Source organism: Leptonychotes weddellii, chromosome 2 (genome assembly GCF_054177405.1).
Source record: "Leptonychotes weddellii isolate Sample4059 chromosome 2, ASM5417740v2, whole genome shotgun sequence".
NCBI lineage: Eukaryota > Metazoa > Chordata > Mammalia > Carnivora > Phocidae > Leptonychotes > Leptonychotes weddellii.
Genome location: NC_138370.1, coordinates 159619789 through 159634568, shown reverse-complemented (window position 1 = coordinate 159634568; position 14780 = coordinate 159619789).

Sequence of the window (14780 nt, the reverse complement as noted above, 5' to 3'; positions counted from 1 at the left end):
AAAAAAAAAAAAAATCTTAAAAAAAAAAAAGAATGAGCTTGGGTTTGAATTTTGCTTTCAACACACATTAGCCATTAGGCAACTACTTAATACTTAAACTGTCTGAGCTTTGTTTTTGTTTTTTTTCCATCTCTAAACTGAGTATGATAACATTTCCCTTGCATGGTTGCTGCAAAGATTCGAGATGTTATATGCAAAGCACCTAGTAAACTACGCAGGACATTGCAGAAACTCAAGCAGGGAGAGTTGGTATGTTGGGTGGTGATGCTGGGTCTAATTTATATGCATTCTCTTGGCCTGAGCACTAGACTTGGAGTCAACAGACTCTAAGTTTTGGGTCCTGACTCTTCCGCTTAGTAACCATAAGATGAGATATTATTAAAGGTATTTAGGTTTATTCATCCTGAATCTCTTTTTCTCATGTAAAAATGAGTATAATTTCCCCTCCTATTTCTAGTTCAAGGTTCAAATGAAATGGTGTAGGTTAAGTTGCTCTTAAATATAAATGTCGTATAAAAAGAATACCATTGCTACTAAAGTCTTTAAGTGACCGATGTGTCACGATATATGTAACAATTGTATCACTGTAATAAGAACATAGGGTAGAAGTCTCTCCATGTTTTCAGAAGGCCTAGTAGCAACAACAACAAAAACCCCTCAAATTATAAGAAATGTTGAGTTAGCCTAGGGGAAATTGTTCAATTTTATGGATAAGGAAACATTTGAACAGGCTTACAAGGGTCATGGTGGACCGTCCATCTGTAGGTTGACATCAGAAAGGATGAACAGCCTTCTGTCCCAAGTTTATCAGAGAATCAGAGGGTCCTCAGCCCAGGATGTACCAGAGATAAGCACCCACCCATCTGGCTTAAGCCAGAGAAGTGAAGCTATTTAATCACAAGGACACCCACAGGGAGGATCTCCAGCGGCCAACTTGCCCCCTGCCTTTACCTTAGGCTTCTGCTCACTGTTTTCCGTGACTACCCCGTTACTTTGGTGCAACTGCATTCCCCCATGGCTTTAAAATCTCTGCATCTGGTAAATGGGAAGGACTAGGAGAGCAAATGCTAGGTTGCCTGCTAAGCTACAGGACAAAATCTCCCTCGAATGTTTCCGTGTAGGGCCAGAGGGCAGTGAGGGGCTGGAACTTAACATCTTGAAGTTCCTCTCCTCCTTTTGCATTTATGATATCATCCAGGAAACATTTAAACAACCTAGATGGAACGAAATGTCTTGCCAGGTGGTGGCTTGTGATATATACAGACGGCCCCTGGCTCACAAAGAAAGACTACAGAGGTCCCATACATACAAACAGCTGCTGCCATCCGCCTGGCCCCCACCACCTTGCAGCTGCCATGGGCTGTGTGAAAAAATTAAAAAAGAAAGAAAGGGGATAGAAAAAAAAAAAAAAACTTGGACCACTTGCAGATTCGGCACATTCAGAGGCAGAAGAAGGCAAGAAGCTGTGGAAATAGGAATCGCATAAGGGAATGGACTCTCCAGATGAATCTTCAGCCACGGGCGCTCTGGCATCAGCCCCCACTCTCTTTGCCCTGAAAAATCTCCTCCCGGGAATGACTGTCCTCTTCCATCCGGAAGACTCTATTAATGTACGATTTTGCCTCCAAGCCTTTTTGGAAGAAGGCAGGAATAAATAATTTACCATTAGAAATCTCTTTCAAAAAGCCCCTCCCCTCTTTAATGGTTAATAATAAGAGTGCCTACCGCATGGGGTGGTTGTGAAGACAAAGTGAGTCAATGAAGAAGTTCTTATAACTGTGCCCAATGTATGCTTTAACACTGAGAAATGTCATAAAAGTGTTGGCTTCCTGTATAACCATGGTTATTTCCACTTTACAGATGAGAGAACTGAGGCTTAGAGAAATTAAATTACCCTAGCTAAGTCATAGAACGTAGAGGTAGAAGCAAGATTCAAATCTAGGTCTGTCTCCAAATCCTATAATCTTAACTACTGTGTACAAACAGTCATATGCCTAGCATTGGGCAATCATTCACACATTAGCAAGAATTTGCTCAAGCACATTGTTTTCTGCTGAAAATCAACTCAGCTCAGCTGCACTCAGGAAACAGGAATTTTGACTAAGGAGGGGGGCAAGTAGGTTATTTGGGGAAAGAGCAGAAGAGCTGATCGAGAGACCACAGCTGGGTATTGAGTAGGCAGCCTGGAGGCAGTGACACGCATGGACAGGAGAGGTAGAAAAAAAGAGCAGTTTAGGGGGAGTCAAAGATGAATTCTGACCCAAGTGAAATTTCATCTCGATCTGACTCAAGAGAAGGGGGAGGAAGAGTTCTATCTTTTTCCCCACCTACCATCTCTTGTCCCACCCACGGTTCCAAATTACTTATTAGTACTCTTGGTAGACTACAAGAAAGTTTAAATAAACTTTTGTGGGCTGGTTGGAAACATAATGCTTCCACTCCCATTTGTCTTGTGTTTCTTTTGGGAAATGTGTGCTGAGTTCCCAACAAATGACTTGTAATGTAATACAACGTCTCCCTGGGTTAGGCACCTTGCTGGGTGCTGGGAATACCAAAGGAGATATAAGGTAAGGTGTGTGCCCTTGAGCAGGAGTCCCGAGCGAGAGAGATGTGTAAGCAGCTAAGAGACAACGCGCTGAGTGCAACGTGCTGAGTGTAACAGGAGAGGTGTGTACAAAGTGCCTTGGAGCACAGAGGAGGGGGACGGGGAATTGCTTTTAAATCAACTTTTGGAATCCAACCTCTCGGCAAGTTGGGAGCTGCATGCAATGCATTAGAAGTTACTGTAAGGACGTACTTACCATTTAGTACTGAATGAACTCATTCTTCAACAGGACTGTTGCCTGCTTTTTTCCTGGCAAGCAGTAATATCAGTATCTGTGTTTTTCTCGAAGAGGTAAGAGAGAGAGGTGATTGCATGGACCCTGAACTCAGACTGCTCTGGTTTGAATCTGACTTTCACTTACTAGTCATATGACATTTGCCTCTTTCGGTCTCAGTTTTTTTATCTGTAAAATGGGGCCCATGAAAATACCTTCTTCATAGAGAAGATAAATGAGCTAACGCAAGCAAAGCCCAGCGCCCAAGATGGAGTAAACATCTCACCCAAATCTGGCTACAACTCACTGGGTGACAGATATTAATTGGCTTCAAATAATTTCACCAAGTGGAGCTGTGTTTCTGGAAGATCGTTTTAAGGGATACACAGACAAGCATGTTTACATTGTTTTTTAAAGATTTATGTATTTGGGAGAGGTGGGGAAGGGCAGAGAGAGAGAGAATCTCCAAGCAGACTCCATGCTGAGCACAGAGCCCGGTGTGGGGCTCAATCTCATGACCCTGAGGTCACGACCTGGGATGAAACCCCGACACTTAACTGACTGTGCCACCCAGGCGCCCCTTGCATGCTCACATTTTAATAGCATGTATTTATCTTCACATGTTGGGGGGGGAAATACATATAACCCATCAAACCCAAATTTTAAAGATATCATTTCCTAAGAGGAATAAAAAAATTATAAATTTTTAGTAAAACTAAAAGAAAGCTATTTAGGAAATAATAGTCAGATGTTACAACTTGTCTTTCAGAATAAAAGTACCAAGCTGACCAGGAGACTTAAATCGCGGCTAGGACAGCAGACAGACGTTTCACTTTAAATTTTTCTTCTTCTTTTCTTTTTTTCTTCCCCCCTTTTTTTTGCACTGGGCATGGGCTTGAATTCATTTTAGTTTTCTTAATATCAAATACATATATGAAAGAACATATTAAAAGCTTCTCTAGATTTTTATTTTAAAGGGATATGGGAAAAAAACATCACAGATTAGGAACTGCAGCAAGTGATGGTCTCCCTTTCTGTGTTTTCTCCCTGTAATGAAATTCAAAACTTTCATCGAGGACTCTGGGGAAAGGCACCATTTTCTAATGCCCTAACTAAAGGGAAAGTGCGTCTGAATAGCAGAAAAGAATGCCTTCTGCATGTCCGCGCTTTCTTGGCCTCAATTTCCATCCTGGTGGAAAAATTCCCTGAAGCCTACGACAGCTGAGCTTTTCGCCTGGAATTCAGATGATCAGAAAAGGAAAATTCTACCCTGACGTTCTGGGGGTACTCGAGCAGCTTGTGATGCACACAAAGGCCAGAGAGTGGACCTGCCACCTGCCGCGTCCACCCCACAAGCTGGGGGAGCTCGAGCTCGACGGGATTCGAGTTTGGGGGAGGCAGTGGGAAGGAGACATAAGAGATGAGGACAGGTGGGTGTCGACTCATTCGCTGGGTTTCCCCCAAGTTGCAGTAAGGTCTCTGGGGCACCCAGTTACCTCTACCCCTTCTTTGTAAAAATTACCCCCAGGAAAGTCCCTCTGTTTATCACAACAGTTAGCCTTTGAAGCTTATGGAATGGTCATGCCTGGACGGGGTTTCCCTGGGGTCAGTATCCCCATCCAGGCTTCTCCTGGCCCGACTATGTCACCTCCACTGACAGGCTTGAACAGAGCGGAGTGTGTTAAAGGCACACAAGACCAAGGGACACTATGCATGCTATGTCTGTTAAGCAGAGCTGTCGCCTCATACCAGCCTATGCGTCTTCTCCTCTCTCACTCGTCCTGTGCATATGGCCTCCACTAACTGAGCATCCTCCCCTGCCCTCCACCTGGTCAAGCAGTCTTTTTCCCCCAGCTAGGAAAGGGAGAAGCAATGAATCCCCTTGTGGGTCCCACCCTGGGAGAGCAGGGACAGAGGAAAGAGTACTCACTGATTGGGGGCAGCAGGTTTCAGATAAATCCTTTTATTTCAGGCTCAAGAATAGGATTCTCAGGTACAATACAGGACACCCAGTTCCATTGGAACGTCAGAGAAGCAACAACTAACTTTTTAGTAGCAGTATGTCTGAAGTACTCACAATAAATACTTAGATGAGATGTTATTTGTTATCTGACATTCCTATGTAACTGGGTGTCTATATTTTCATTTGCTAAATCCGACAACCCTACTCAAGAACAACCTCATGAGGCTGGCATTATTATTCCTGTTTTAAAGATGGGCAAATGAGGTTTGGAGGGATTGAGTGACCGGCCAGAAACCACAGTGCTTGCGGGCGACAGATTAGAGATGTCATTTTTGACCCAGACCCACTGATTTCAGGACCAATGATATTTCTACAATACCAAACAGGGATCCGAGCCTTCAACAAAAGGACTAGATAGGATGCTGATGGAGGAAAGTGAGACATTCTCGAAGGAGTATGGGGAGATTCTTGGGTGCCTTGTCCAAAATGTAGAAAATCGTTCAATAAACAGTGTGTGGCTGTAATTGAATTGAATTATTACCACGTTTGGTAGCTAAAAGACTCTGCTCCTTCCCTATACACACTCCTAAGAAACACTTGTCCCCCCCTCCCAGCTCTAGTCCCCCTTCAACAGGACCCTTCAGCTCCTGCAGGGAGCACTTCACCCCATGTGTATAAGCAATGGTAGATGAGGTCATTGGACACAGCTCCAAAAGAAGATTCGAGTCATGTTACATCCATTTAACACATGGAGGAAACCCACAGGGCTGAAGGAATTGGCTGGCCCAAGGAATAAACCGGTCCTCTTTCAGCTGGATAACCTTCAAAGCTCAGTGTGTGTAGCTTAGTCACCTTGCTTGAACCAGGCCGCCTCACCAGAACTTGAAAATATCGATGTGCACTTCACTTGGTGTTGTTTTAGGATAGCAGAGGCTGTGGGGATAAAGAGAGGGAAGGGGTATTCTCCTAGAACTCTTTCTCACTTGTACGTAAGATCAATCAGTAGAAACCTTCTGCCTGGTTTCCTTCTTAAATCTATGAAGCTCTATGAATCTGGACACAGGCCTCTTTTTGGAGTACATACAGCTCAGAGATGCCCACAAACCTCCAGGTCCCAAGGGAAATTACTGTGGCTCTGTACGTAGGGGGACATCTTACCCTCCTCATCTTAAGTCCCAGTCTTTTCCTCCAGACCCTCACTGGAGAAGCCACACGAGGATAGAGGGTAGCTAGTAAGAGCCAAGGAAAATGGCATTGAAAGAAAATGTGCACCCAAATCTGTCACCACCGGGAAAGTTGGCTACCTTATAATCATTTTAATATCTGATGATGAAAGCAATAAATTCTCATTGTGGGGAAAATTTGAAAGTGCTAAAAAGTATAAAGAAACAAAAACTACCCATAATCTCCTCATGCTGAGAGAGAACCTCTCCTAAAATTGCGGTGAATTTCCCAAGGATCTCTGTCCATATAATAAACATAATTGGCCTTATACTTCATCTATGACTTTGTATTCCACTTTTTCTAACCTAACAAATTATAACTTCCCTCACATCATTAAAAACTCTTCAAAGAATCTTCATGACTTTGATGACCCATTAACAGATACATTGAAAATGGCATAATTTATTTAATTATTCTCCTGCTGCTAAAGATAGAGAGTGTTTCCTAGGTTTTTCCCTAATAGAAGTAACATAGCAGTGAACATCTTCCTCACATACATTTTTTTATCAGACCCTCGGCACCTGTTCCCTTATGTCTAAAATCTAATATAAAGTGGCATCCGATATTTGACCCAAAGATATGTGTCTTATCATGTTTTCTGTTTTTGCCATGCTCTACAAAGGGCCCCGTGTCTTCCAGAGGCCCCACCAACTGAACTAGTTGGAGAAACACTGTGGTCGAGTATTGAGCAAGGACTACCTAGTCCCTTGTCAAATGAAGGGGGCTTCTTCACAGCCGGGAGTTCCAATCCCCTGTAGACTCGGGCCGTGGTTTGTAAGAGAGAGACAGAGACAGAAACAGAGAGATAGAAACAGAGAGAGAGAAAATCCCAGGAACCATTCTCAGAGAAAGCACCGCACAATGTAATGCCGCTGGGAACGTGACAATAAAAATCCTCAGAACTGTGCCGCTTGGTATTTTTACAGAACCATTGCTTGCTGATTCAGTTAATGATAATGTTGGGTTCCAAATTTTTTCCAAAAGGGAGTCTTAAGTGTTCTCAACTTGGACGGGGCTGGCTTAAAAATAAACAAATAAGTTATATAAGTCCAAACTTTGGAGGATCAGGTTTTAGAAGCCCAAGCTCTGGCGTCGGATTAAAGGGGCCCGCTCACTTCCTGTGGTGGGGCCTCACGTGCAGCCTTCAGGGAGGAGCAACAAGAGAACATTCCAGCGGTCCCTGAAATCCAGCTTCTAATTTGAGCACCAACACCCACCGGGAACCGTGCAGAGGGCACCCCGCATCGCAGGGCTTAGAAGACAGGGGAGAGAGACAAAAAAGCAAGTGCCACCACGGGTAGCTGGGGATGTACTTCTCTTTCTTTGCTTTCTCCCAATGTCAGATCTTTGGAAAGGCTTAATGGTGTTATTTAAGAGCTGTCATCTTCTGCTTGGCATCTGGCTGCGTTTTAGTGGGAGGTGAACCGATTACTTGAAAGCTTCTAAGACTCCTCCTCCAGGAAGAAAGACGTCAGATTCCTCAAAGTGACCAGGGTGGAAGGAGCCCCACTTTGGGTCCAGCTGTGGGAACTTTCGAGGGACAGGAGCAGCCCAGGGCTCCGGCGGGGTTCAGAATCCTCCATGCACTCCAAGAGTAATAAGAATATGCGAAATGTCACAAATGAGTGTCTCCATTCAAGTATTTAGGTATCGCAGTTATTAAGAGCTTTGTAAGTGGGAGGTGCCGAGGACCCAAGGATAAAAGATAAAGTACAATAGACCCTGCCCTCAAATTGCTGATTCTCGCTGAGGAGAATAGATCTGGTCACAAAGAGCCAGAAAATGCTACATGCCCATCACAAATGGCAGTGGAGACCAGGGATGGACACGGGCCAGGAGAGCAAGGTAAAAGCAGTACTCACTTCTAGCCAGTAACCGGCTTTCCGGACTGCGGGCCCAGTGTGGCTATAGCCTCAGATTTTCCAAAGCAGGAGAATGCGATTTTTCTGTAAAAAATCCCCATTTCTTTTTAAGCTGGCTGAAAAAAATTATTAACACTATGCAAACTAAACAAAACATACCCATGAGCTGGATCAGAACAAGCCACCAAGTGTGGACCTCTGATGCAGACTCTATTTGCTAATATGGAGAAATATCTACCCTTATGAAAAAAGCACTTTACATAAATATGTTGAATATGATCTTGTTCCAAATCATGTATTTAACACATAGGAAAAAGATGGAAGGTGATACATCAAAGTGTTAACAATAGATCCTGGACAGCAGGACTATAAATGATTTTTTTTCCCTCTTGTTTTTCTGTCTTTAATGACATTTTTACAATGAGCATGTGTGGCTTCCGTAATCAGAATTTTCAACAAAATTAAAATTTTTATAAGAACACCCAAGTGTTGTTTTATTATGAAACAGGTAATATATTTTGAAAGCTTTAAGAAATAAGGAAAAATTAAATAAGAATAAGAATTATTGGAAAATGTTAAGAATAATAAGGTTTGAGTAATAAGAAAATAAATGGTGCACATTAGACATTTACAGTGAGCTTTACAGGCATTATTTTACTTATTCTTCTCAACTTCTGTGTAACGGGACTACTGTTATTCCCGTGCACAGGGGAGAGGATGAGGCTCAGAGACATTAAGTAACTTGCCCAACGTCACACAGCTCATAAGTAGCAGAGCTAGAATTCAAAACCCAGGTCATCTGCATCCAGAGGGTATGTGTTCTCCTAACCTTAAGAAGGAGATTAGTCCCCCACTTTCCAAGGTTTCAGTTTCTGAGTTTTCAGTTACCTGCAGTCAACTGTGGTTGGGAGACAGAAGATCTTCCTTCTGACAAGTCATCAGAAGGTCAATAATAGCCTCACGCTATGTCCCAAGTGCCTACACCTGTCACCTCACTTCAGCTCATCATGTAGGCATTTCATCCTCTCCCATCATCCCAAGAAGAAGGTTGAATACGGTACTATCAGGTATTTTGAGAGAGAAAGCGAGAAACCACATTCACATAACTTTTATTACAGTATACAGTTATAATTGCTCCATTTTATTATTATTAGTCGTTGTTCTTCATCTCTCCCTGTGCCTAAATTAAACTTTACCACAGTCTGTTTGTATAGGAGAAGCATGGTATCTATAGGGTTTCAGGCATCCACTGGGGGTCTTGGAAAGTATCCCCCGTGGATAAGGGGGGAGTATTGTACTAGAAGCAAAGTGAATGAGGAAGGTCAAAGAGATGGTGGTCTTTGACCTGAGCCTTGAAGACCCAGTAAGAGTTCCACCCGCAGAGATAAGAAGGAAACAATATCGCAAAGGAGTTGAGATGATCCCAGGGGGCAGAGCAAGAAGTTCTGATGAAGTGAGGTAAGTGGGCTAGAGACAGTCACGGGAGTCGGAAGTACTAAATGCCAGGCAGGCTAAAGAATTACACTATATTTATAGTCAGTGGGAGCCATTGACATTTCCAGTACCAGAAGGAGATGGGTGCCATGGTGTTATTAACTTGCTGGGACCGCCATAACAAAATACCACAGACTGCGGGGCTTACACAACAGAAACTTATTTTCTCACAGTTTTGGAGGCTGGAAGCCCAAGAGCAAGGGCAAGCTTGGTTTCTCCTGAGGCCTCTCCCCTTGGCTGGAAGAGGGTCTCCTTCTCAGTGTGCCCTCCCATGACCTTTCCGCTGGCGTCCCGCCTTCCTCTTCTCCTAAGGACACAGTCAGATTGAATTAAAGCCCACCCAAATAGCCTCGGTTAACTTGATTTCCTTTTTCAAGGCCCTGTCTCCAAACACAGGCACATTCTGAGGTACCGAGGGTTAGGACTTCACGTGAATTTGGTGGAAAACCCAGACCATAGACACCGCTCTCATCTCTTTCCCTCCTCCCCATTTTCCTCAGTACCAAACAGCCCAGCGTGAACAATGACCATCTCTGCGCTGGGACCCTCAACACTTATCACTGGAGAAATGTGTTATGAATTACTGCTAAGATTTCTCTCCTGATTCTCCTGGAGCTCTGGGAGTTCAGATGGCCAGTCGGTGTTGGCCCATGAGGTCACATGCAAAAAAGCACAGTCCAAATAGCCATAGGGGATTTTCAAAAATATTGTAATCTCTGACTTGCATCTTCCCAAGCAAACTTAAAGAGGACCCAAATCATAACCCTCCAGCCACACGGGTAAGCCTAATTCTCCCCTACTCACGGCAGCTACTTCCTTTCTTCCCTCTAACCCGCTAGACTACAAAGACAATTCTCTCCCCTCGCCTCTTCCAACCTCCCAACTTTTTATTATTTAATTCCTTTCTACAGGAATCAGGGCACAGGGTCATATTAATAATTGTCTACCTCGGGGCGCCTGGGTGGCTCAGTCCCTTAAGTGTCCAACTCTTGGTTTCAGCTCAGGTCATGATCTCAGGGTCGTGAGATCGAGCCCTGCATGGGGCTCCGTGGTCAGCGGGGAGTCTGCTTGAGAGTCTCTCTCTTCCTCTGCCTCTGCCCCTCCCCCTCTAAAATAAATAAATCTTTTAAGAAAATAACCGTCTACCTCATCACACGCAAATATGTCTCCCTAACACCACTAACACAAGCCGGCGTTGGCATAACCCCTTATAAACCAAAGCTTTTTTTCACTTCAATTCTATCTCCTGACGCTTCTAGCAACTCAGGCAACTAGAAGGCAATTTCATCTTTGGAGGCTGGGGGAAGAATGAGGTTTTCGAAAATTTTTCTGACAAACTTAAGGCTGGCTAGTGGTGGGGTAGGAACTGGCCGGTCCCTACAGCCTTTTTCCCAGGACTCGACCCAGGATGCTTCTATTCTCAAAACAGGTGGCAATGGGGGTTTGGCCCACAGCCCGGAAGTGCCCCGTATAATATTAAGAACATTGAAATATCCCAGAGTTGCCCCAAAGTAATTTTCTTTTTTTTTTTTTAAGATTTTATTTATTTATTTGACAGAGAGAGACACAACGAGAGAGGGAACACAAACAGGGGGAGTGGGAGAGGGAGAAGCAGGCTTCCCGCCGAGCAGGGAGCCCGATGTTGGGCTCGATCCCAGGACCCTGGGATCATGACCTGAGCCGAAGGCAGAGGCTTAACGATTGAGCCACCCAGGCACCGCCCCCCCCAAAGCAGTTTTCCCTTGCCAGAAAGCACAGTAAGAGACGGCAATCTACATATAAATGCAGGACTTTTTTTTTTTTTAAGATCATTATGGTGTTTGGGAGAGAGGGGGAATTTCTTTTTTTTTTTCCAGAAGAGAGTTGTATTTTTAAAGCAATTTTCCTTTTGCAAAGTGGCAAACTTCCCTAGGTATTTTTCGCTCTCAAAAGTTCTTGCAACCTTTATTGACACCCTCTGCCTGTGTCAAATGGCAGGAGCAATGGAAGTCATTTGGCAGACGGCAGGGAGATGGCAGGGAAACAGTCCCTCCCCTCCACTCCGCTGTCAGGGTAATCTGTTTTCCTCATTGCTGCAAAGGAAACCGTAAGCGCATTTTGCCCACTCCAAACCCCTGAAACTGGAGTTATGAGGTCAGATGGAGGAGGCCAGGAAAAATAATTTCTTGGGGTGGTTTGCTGCTTTCTGAGGCCTTTTACTAGTGACCTGTAATACTAATTACCCCGCTTTCCTGTCTGAATAAGACATCTTTATGATGATTCACGGCTGTGGAAGTCAGCGTCAATAAACAGGCCACTGAAATTCAATTCTGTTGCATCTCAAAACTGGATTCTTAGGATCTTCACAGGTAAATCCAGTCTCCTTGTAATCCAGGTCAGTGTTGGGTATAGACATGGGAGCAGGAACTCCGAGGCCTTCCGGGGGGAAAGGAACCTCTGGTGGTGGCCCACTTGGGGACAAAGCATAGAATCATTTCTTTCTGCTCTTTTGGGTTTGTTTGTTTTTAAAGGAGATCAATGTCTAAGAAATCCTGGTTCCATCATTTATTGGCTACGTAACATTTTTTTGCAACTTTATCTCTCCGTGCCTTGGTTTCCTCATCTGTAAAATGGGGGAAATAGCAGTCCCTACTTCACAGGGTTTTCATGAGGCTTAAATGAGTTAATATTTATAAAGCAGTTAGACCAGTACCTGGTACATAGTGAGAGCTCTCTGCGGATTTGAAAAACACACTTGGAGAAAATAGTCATGTTTAATTAAATCAAGCAGAGTGACCCGAAGGGCAAAGTTGGCTGCCTGTGCCCTGGGATCTGATTCTCTCTTTCCTGCAGAGTGAGCCTGAGTAGGACACCCAGAGGTCAGAGCAGCCCTTCAACAATGAACCAAGAAGTGAGGAGGGAAATGCACAGGTCCAGAGCCGGCCGTTTGCTTTCCCAGACCAGCGAACAATCGTTCTCAGAAACAAAGTTAGCCGACTTCAAAATTTTCCTCCCTAGAAAAGAATTTTGAGGGATGCTTGGGTGGCTCAGTTGGTTAAGTGTCTGCTTTTGGCTCAGGTCATGATCCCAGGGTCCTGGGATGGAGCACCGCATCTGGCTCCCTTGTAGCTCCCGGGAAGTCTGCTTCTCCCTCTCCCTCTGCCTGCCGCTCCCCCTGCTTGTGCTCTCTCACTCTCTCTGTCAAGTAAATAAATAAAATCTTTTAAAAAAATGAATTTGAAAACTATACCTCTGCACACATGCTTCATTTACCTAAACTTTAATTTATCAAAATTTTAAGATTAAATGATTGCAGAAGATACATTATACACTATAAAAATTGACATTTGAAAAGAAGACAGTTGCATCACTATTTTAAACAAATCCTATGGAGTTATTATCTTGGCAAATATCCTAGCAATTTGCCACCCATTATTACCCATTTAAAAAATACACAAATGGAAAATAAAAATTAAAAAAATATATACACAAACAAGCTTTTCTTTCATACTGAGAAATCCTACATTTCTCTTTTATCTCCTTAAACTGCTATTCTATTTGTCTTCCTCCTCGGAATTTTATCCTAATAAAATTTTTGTAAGTTAGTCTTCTGTTCATCATCTTGTTGTGCTTCTCTGCAACACACATGTGAATATTTTTTCCTCTGGCCACTAGGCTCTAAATATAAAAAAAAGGAAAGAAAGAAAGAAAGAAAGAAAGAAAGAAAGAAAGAAAGAAAGAAAGAAAGAAAGAAAGAAAGAAGGAAGGAAGGAAGGAAGGAAGGAAAGAAAGAAAGAGAAAGAAAGAAAGAAAGGAAGGAAGGAAAGAAGGAGGAGGGAAGGAGGGAGGAAGGAAGGGAGAAAGAAAGAGAGAGAGGTTCTTTGAGATTTAAGTATCATAAGTTACTAGCAGCATACAACTGATCAAAACATCATCAATATATTTTAACTTTTGATATGTAATTATAATCTCAGAAGTAATTTTAATGCATTTCAATGAGATGGGTGGAGATATTTCCCCGCAATTAGTTAATATATTCAAGAATGACTATCACTTACTATTAGAGAGATTAAAATTAATCTAATTAAAAGATTAGAATCATTGCTATTCCCGACATTCAGTTCTTTGAACTCCTTCCTAAGTGTATGCCCCAAACACAATATAACTCGTAAGCATCTATAACTTTGATTAGGTCTTTCTCCAATTTTACTGAAAGTAAATAATTGAAAACCATCTAATTTGGGAAAGGATTTGTTATTCAGTCATTAATGTCTCATTCTGTGAAGTATAACCAAAAAGGCCAAGACTTGTAAATTACTATTATTTTACTTGCTATCTTTTCATTTAGAGGCACTTTGTTAAATTAGTTTCAGTAAGAGTTGAGAAAATCAAAATACTTATTTATATCTTTTGGAGTAGAACTACTTTAATGTTTTTATCTTGTGGGGTGCTTTAAATAAAATTTTGTCAAAATCTTATTCAGATTTGGCTCATTCAACTGATGAAAAATATTCTATCATATAACCCAATTATCAGACAAATCAGCCAAGTTAGGTACATTTCTTGTCATTAAAAGTGTGACTTTATTTCTTAAATGAGTGTCTTAATAATCATTTTGGAGAGTATTATTAAAAAAACCACTGAGAAATAAATTATGGAATGCATCATAGAAAATAGATTACTAAAAAGCAGCCACGTTTACATTGATATAGATCAGATATAATTAATTTTATAATGAGTGTAAAACAGGATAACAATGCTGTTTCTCATTACTTGATTTGCAATAAAATAGCACACTATTTTACCAAAATTATGTTATTTGTGGAGCCAGAAATGTGATAGAAAGCATGATACTCTTTCTGTAAGTTGTGTGAATGTGTGCTTCTAACTCTGATATGTGGCTTTGGGAATAATTAAATAAGAATTATGTCCAAAAATCAGAAGTAATTTTGTTAATTTCCTTAGTTCTCATGCCTAAACTTTTGTTTAATGAAGTTATTTAATAAGAAAGTAATATGTATCCATATACTACTAAAACTAACCGAACCAACATGTATCAAATACCTAAGTATTTATTCATAAGAAGTAGGTAAGATACGATTTTTATCAAAATCAGCTCTAACAACCTCATGGAATAGCATATACAATATCTGAAAAATGTAACCTAAAATTTCTATCTTCAGGTTTTATGCAATGTATCATGGAAATCTTGGTGGTCCGAGAAAATATTCCAGTTATATCTTTTAAGAGTTAGCATCATTAATTAGCCTGGCAGCTCAATTGGTGTCAGGCACTTTCCTTTCCAGTTAATGATAAGTCCTAGGAAAGAGGAATCAGACTTTTCTTAAATACACAAATTCCCCCAACACACACATGCACACACATATGCACAGATGTTGCCGTTAGTAGTCAGATTCAACCACAAGAACAAAAAGATTA